Genomic DNA, 7,631 nt, shown 5'->3' with positions numbered 1-7,631 from the left:
ATGTTGTTGCTATTACAAATACATGGTTGAAAGAGGGGCAGGACTGATAACTGAACATTCCAGGGTCTAGAATCTTCAGGCATGGCATGGGGAATAGAAAAGAGAAGGTGACATTGCAGAATGGATCAAGGAAACTATTGCTGGAGTAGAGGGAAGGTCATCAAATGAGCCATATGGGTAGAGTGATTACTTTACTGCAGTGTACTATGAGCTTCCTAACAGCGGGAATAGAGGAGCAGGTATGTAGACAAGTCACACAGATGTAAGAGTAAAGGGGTGATAGTAGTAGGGGATTTCAACTTCCCCAGTATTAACATTAGCGTGAAAGGCTTACAGGGGTGGAAAATTTTGAGCCAGTATGTCAATAATCCTAGAGAAGGGGCAGTACTAGGCCTAACCTTAGGGAATATAGCCCGGAATGTTGTTGAAGTATCAGGGGGTGATCATTTTAGAGATAGTGATCTTCACTCTGTGGGTTTAAAGACAGCCATGGAAAAGAATAAGGAAGGTCCTGAATTGAGGGAAGGCCAATTTCAGTATCATAAAACCAGACCTGGCAAGAGTAGACTGGGAGCAGCTACTTGCAGATAAGTTTCCATCTGACAAGTGGGAATCTTTTACAAGTAAACCAATGAGAGTTCAGGGCCAATGTTCTCCCTTAAGGCTAAAAGATAAGGACAGCAAGTCTGGATGCCAAGGTATATCAAGGATTGGGTTAAAAAACAAAGCAAAGCATACGACGAGTATAGAGAATAGAAAACAGGTCAGGAGTACAGAAAGTGCAGGGAAGTACTTAAAAAAAAGAAAGTAGGAGGGCGAAGAGAGGGCACAAAATATCAATGGCTCAAAAAGATCAAAGAAAATCTCAATGCACTATGTATATTAAGGGCAAGAGGGCAACCAGAGAAAGGTTAGGGCACATTAAGGACCAAAAGGAGCAATCTGTTTGTGAAGCCAGATGATGAAGCTGATGTCTTCATTGAATAATTCTCATCTGTATTCATAAGGAGAAGCACACTGTAGTTGGAGAAGTCAGAGGGGAATGATGATATTACAGAGTACAGGACAGGTATACAGAGTGCAGGACAGGTATGCTCCAGTTAGAAGGAAGGACAGGGATGTCAAGGTAAGGGAACCTTGGATTACGGGAGAGGTGGTGAATTTAGGCAAGAAGGAAAAGGAAGCGTATGCAAGGTTTAGGAAGCTAAAGTAAAATAGGGCCCTTGAGGATTATAAAGAAGCTAGAAAAGAACTCAAGAAGGGAATTAGGAGAGCCAGGAGGGGCAATGAAAAGTCTTTGGCAAGTAGGATTAAAGAGATACATATATCAAGAGCAAGAGGATAATTAGCAAGAGTGTAGGACTACTCAAGGCTAAAGGAGGAAATGTATTTACCAAAGAGAAGGACGTGGAGGATAGTGAGATCAGTATGGAGTGTGCTAATATGCTAGGACATTTTGAGATAAAGAAAGCGGTAGCATTGGGTCTCTTGAAGAACATTAACGTGGATAAGTCCCCAGGGCCTAATGGGATATACCCCAGGTTACTGAGAGAGGCAAGAGATGAGATTTCTGGGGCCTTGACCAAGACCTTTGTGTCTTCTCTAGCCTCAGGCAAAGTCCCAGACCCAGAGCTAATGTTGTTCCGTTGTTCAAGAAGGGAAATAGGGATAATCATAGAAAATATAGACCAGTGAGTCTCATGTCACTGGTAGGGAAGCTATTGGAGAAGATTCCTAGTGATAGGATTTCTGAGCATTTGGAAAAACATGGCCTCATGAAGGTCAGTCAGCATGGCTTTGGATGGATTACCAAACTGATCGAGTTTCTCAAGGAGGTGATGGTGATTGATGAAGGTAGAGCTGTGGATGTTGTCTACATGGATTTTAGTAAGGCGTTTGACAACGTCCCTCATGGTAGGCTCATTCTGAAGATAAAGATGCATGGGATTCACAGTGACTTGGCTGTTTGGATTCAGAAATGGCTTGCCCATAGAAGACAGAGGATAGTGGTTGATGGGACATATTCTGGCTGGAGGTCCATGATTAGTGGTGTTCCACAGGGATCCATACTGGGACCTCTTCAATTTGCAATATATATAAAAATGACTTGGATGAAAATGTGGATGGGTGTGTTAGCAAGTTCGCAGATGACACAAAGATTGGTGGTGTTGTGGATAGTGTAGAAGATTGCCAAAGGATACAGCAGGATATAGATCAGTTGCGGATACAGGTGGAGAAATAGCAGATGGAGTTGAATCCGGTTAAGTGTGAGGTGTTGCACTTTGGAAGGTCAAATGTAAAGGGACAGTACACAGTTAATGGCAAGAGTACAGATGTACAGTACTGATGTACAGAGGGATCTTGGGGTTCAAGTCCATAGCTCCCTGAAGGTGCCTGCACAGGTTGATAGGGTGGTAAAGAAGGCAAATGACATGCTTGCCTTTATTAGTTGAGGTATTGAGTTCAAGGGTCAGGAAGTTAGGTTGCAGCTTTACAAAACTCTGGTTAGGCCGCATCTGGGGTATCGCATTCAATTCTGGTCACCCCATTACAGGAAGGATATGGAGGTTTTAGAGAAGGTGCAAAAGGGGTTTACCAGGATGCTGCCTGGATGAGAGGGCATATGCTGTAAGGAGAGGTTGGAGAAATTTAGGTTGTTTTCTCTGGAGCGGCAGAAGCTGAGGAGAGACCTGATAGAAGTTATAAGGTTATGAGAGGCATAGATAGACAGCCAGCACCTTTTCCCAGGCTCGAAATGTCTAATACTAGAGGGTATGTGTTAAGGTGAGAAGGGGTAAGTTCAAAGGTGATGTGTAGTGCAAGTTTATTTTATATACACAAAGTGATGGGTGCCAGGAATGTGCTGCCAGAGGTGGCAGTGGAGGCAAATATGATAAAGGCATTAAGAGGCTTTTAAACAGGCACAGGACTGAGTAGGCAGAAGGGATGTGTTAGTTTAGTTAAGCATTTAATTACTACTGTAATTAGTTTGGCACAACATCGTACTGTACTATGTTCTATATTATCTTAAAAGATGTCTTAGAGGGCTGAAGGCAGATAAATCCCCAAGACCTGATGACAAATATCCCAGGCAGAAATGGGAGGCAAGGCAAGAGATTGCTGGGCCTGAAGAAGAATTTTTAAATCTTTGTCACAGGTGAGGTGTCAGATCACTGGAGGACAGTAAATGTGATACCTTTATTAGGAAGAGCAGCAGGGATGATCCTGGTAATTATAGGCCAGTGAGTAACTGTCTGGAAAACTTGAAAATTGGGATGATTAATTCACAGTTGGAAAGGGAGAAATGTTAGTTGAAGAGGTTAGCGGATGTCAGTGGAAAGGGTAGTCTTTACCTAGGGTTGAATGTTAAAATCTAGAGGACATAAAGTGGAGAGGGGTACAGTTTAAAGATGTGCAAGGCAAGATTTTTATATATATCTATCTATATATATATATATATATATATATATATATATATATATATACATACACACACATATATTTTCGTCCACATTTTCATCCAAATCATTTATATACACACACACACACTCTGTTCCTACACTATGTTCTTCTATAGACAAGGATCAAAGATGGTCAGCATGGATTCGTTAGGGAAGATCCTGTCTGATCATTTTTTTTGAGGAAGCATCAAAACGTATTTATGAGGGTAGTGCAGTTAACCTAAGTCAACTGCAAAAGTGGACCAAGGAATGGCAGATGGAATTTAACTCAGACAAGTGTGAAGTGTTGCATTTTGGCAAGTTAAACCAGGGCTGGACTTGCACAGTAAATGGCAGGGCTCTGGAGAGTGTTGTAGAACAGAGACCTAGGGATGCAAGTGCATAGTTCACTGAAAGTGGCAACACAGGTAGCCAGGGTGGTGAAGAAATATTTGCCATACTTGCCTTCATTGGTCAAGGCATTGAGTACAAGAGTTAGGATGTCATGTTACAACTGTACAAGACATTGGTGAGACCACACTTTGAGTATTGTGTGCAGTTCTGGTCACTTAGCTACAAGAGGGATGTCATTAAGCTTGAGAGGGTGCAGAAAAGATTCACAAAGTTACCAGGACTGGAGGGCTTGAGTTATAAAGAGAGAATGGATAGGCCTGGGGCTTTTTTCCCCTGGGGCATACAAGGCTGAGGGGTGGCCTTATAAAAGTTTATAAAATCATGAGTGGCATAGATAAGGTGAATGGTCACGAACATTCTACCTCCACCCCCCACCCTCCGAGGGTAGAAGAGTCTAAAACTAAAAGGCATAGATTCAGGTGAGAGGGGAAAATGGGAAAATATTAAAGCAGGATCTGAGGAACACAGAGGGTGCTGGGTATGTGTGGGGAGCTGACAGTGGAAGTGATAGAAACAGGTACATTTACTATGTTTAAAAGACATTTAGACAGGTATGTGTATAGGAATGGTTTAGAGGGAAATGGGCCAAATGCAGGCAAATGGGTCTATTTGAGATAGGCAACTTGGTCAGCATGGACAAGTTGGGCTGAAGGGCCTGTTTATGTGCTGTATAGCTCTAATGTAGTCTGCATGGACTTCAACAAGGCCTTTGATAATACTCTGCCATGAGAAACTGATTCAAAAGATGAGAGTGCATGGAATCCAAAGTTGGTAATAAGAGGCAGAGGGTGATAATGAAGGGCTGTTTCAATTATAGGAGGCCTGTGACTAATCATATACGACAGGGATCAGTGCTGGGATCCCTATTGTTTGTTATGACCATTGATTTGGAAGCGAATATGATATGATCCGTAAGTTTGTAGATAACACAAAAATTGGTGGTGTTGCTGATGGTGAGGAGGATTGTAGTAGGCTTCAAGATGGTAAGATGGGTAGGGTAATGGCAGATGGAAATTAGTCTTGATAAGGTGAGGAAAAGAGCAAGACGTGCACAATGGATAGTAAGGCCCTTGGGAGTATTAAAGAACAGAGGGACCTTGGTGTACACCTTCAACATTCCCTGAAAATGACACTATATGTAAATAAGGCTTACCTTCATTAGCCAGGACATAGAATGAGAGCAGGAATGTTATGAATCACTGAAATGTACAGCCCACCTCATCCATGCTGACCATGATGCCTATCTATGCTAATCCCATTTGCCCACATTAGGCCTGTATCCCTCCACACCTTTTCTATCCAAGTACGTCCAATTGCTTTTTAAATGTTATAATTGTATCCGCCTCCAACACCTCCTCTGGCAGCTCGTTCCGGATATTGACAATGGTTTGTGAAAAAAACTTATCCCTCAGATCTCCTTTAACTTTCTCCCTTTTCACCTTAAATCTGTGCCCGCTAGTTATAGACTCCCATGCCCTGAGAAAAGATAATATCCTATCTATACCCCTCATAATTATATAAACTTCTATAAGCCTCCTCCATTCCAATGAGAATAAATGTAGCCTATCCAATCTCTCCTTATAACTGCAGCCCTCCATCCCCATGGAACATCCTGGTGAATGCACTCTGTTGCTACCACATTCTTTCTGCAGCCAGAATTTTCTCAATACACTAACTGCAGTCTAACCAATGTTTTGCACAACTGCAACATGACATCCTAACTCATACTTCAGATTCCAGTATCTATAGTCACTCATGTCTTCATTTTACTACTTTACTGCAATCTCATCAAGGTATGCCCACTTTGGTTAGAGGTTTTCCTCCACTCTTCAACAGGAATTCTGTAAGACTCCCCTCACTGCTCCCCATGATATCTACTGCTCTTCGACCATGTTCTCACCCACTTGCTACCACAGCCACACATCCTTAATTGGTACTTGTCTTTATCAACGTCATCATCTTGTCCTCATCACCACCTTGTCCCATGTGGCTTCCAGCTCCATTTCCAGACCTTCCAGTTTGGTCCCAGCAAGGGCAATCCAGATGAAAGGTCTCGACCTGAAATTACGACTGCCCATTTCATTCCACAGTTGCTGAGTTCCTCCAGTAGCTTGTTTTTTTTCTTATACCATGCCTCAGCCTATGAAGGCAAGCATAGATCAGTTGGAAAGATGGGTGGAGCAGTGTCAAATGGAATTTAATCCAGACAAGAGTGAAGTAATGTACTTTTGGAAGTCAAATTCTGGTAGGACATATAGAGTAAATGGCAGGGACCTTAGCAGCATTCCAAATGCCTTCTTTACTATCCTTCACTTTCAGTAAGCAATGGACTTTCACCCCAACATCTGTCTGTACATCAATGCTCCAGTTGTTACAGATTTCCAACCAGAAAAACACCCATCCACCACTAATCTCTGCTCCTATCACCCAACTACTTTTTGATCCAGTTTTTAAGATCTTAAGATCTTTATTAGTCACATGTACATCGAAACACACAGTGAAATACATCTTTTGCGTGTGACTTTGGGGGGCAGCCCACAAGTGTCACTATGCTTCCAGCGCCAACATAGCATGCCCATAACTTCCTAACCTGTACGTCTTTGGAATATGGAGGAGACCCGGAGCACCCGGAGGAAACCCACACAGACACGGGGAGAATGTACAAACTCCTTACAGACAGTGGCCGGATTTGAACCCGGGGTCGCTGGCGCTGTAAAGCATTGTGCTAACCACTATGCTACTGTGCCGTCCCTTACACATACTTCAGATTCCTTGTGCCATAAAACACTGGTGAGCATTTCTGGTTGCCACACTCAAGAAGGATTTCATTGGAGCAGGTGCAGAGGAATTCCCCAGGATGTTGCCATGGATTTCACTGATGAGGATAGACCTGGATTATTTTCCTTGGAATGGAGGAGGATGTGTGTAGGGATAGGGGATGCGAGGTTGGACATGATAGTGATATACAAAATTATGAAGGGGATAAGGAAGATAGTGAGAAACTTTTCCCCATTGCAGAGCTATCTGCCAGATGGTATAAAGTAATGGGTAAGAGGTTTAGAGGTGATTTGGGGAAGAACTTTTTCACTCAGAGTGTGGTTAAAATCTGGATCACAGTGCCTGAGGGGTTGGTGGAGGCAAAGACTCTCACAACATCAAGAAATAACTATGCAAGCACTTAAATAACCAAGGCATAGAAGGCTACGGAACAAGTGCTAGCAAACCAAATTAGTGTGAATGGGTGATTGATGGTCAGCATGGACAAAGTAGGCTGAAGGGCCTGTTTCTGTATTAACGACTCTAAATGCACTTTCAAGAAGTTCTACTCACACAGTATAGAACAGATGTGATTGTGCTGGAGAGAGTGCAAAGGAAATTTACCAGGAAGTTGCCTGGATTGAAGGATTTTAGTTATGGGGATACGCTGGGCTTGTTTTCGCTGGAACGAAGGTTGCTGAGGGGTGACCTGACAGAAGTACATAACATTATGAAAGGCAGAAAAGGTAGATAGTCAAAATCCTTTTCCCATTGTAGTGGCATCAAAAACAAGAAGGCATAGGTTTGAGGTGAGAGGAAGGAGTTTTAAAGGGGATCTGAGGGGAAAGTTTTTTTTTCTTGACACAGAGTGATTGATATCTAAAACATGCTGCCAGAGGAGGTGGTCGAATCAGATACAATACTGCATTTAAAAGGCACTTAAATAGGCAAGGCATACAAGGATACGGAACTAAATCAGGCACATAGAATTAGTGTAGATGAGAAAAAAAAGGTTGGCAT

Source organism: Pristis pectinata, chromosome 13 (genome assembly GCF_009764475.1).
Source record: "Pristis pectinata isolate sPriPec2 chromosome 13, sPriPec2.1.pri, whole genome shotgun sequence".
Taxonomy (NCBI): Eukaryota; Metazoa; Chordata; class Chondrichthyes; order Rhinopristiformes; family Pristidae; genus Pristis; species Pristis pectinata.
Note: the sequence above shows the minus strand (reverse complement) of the source record.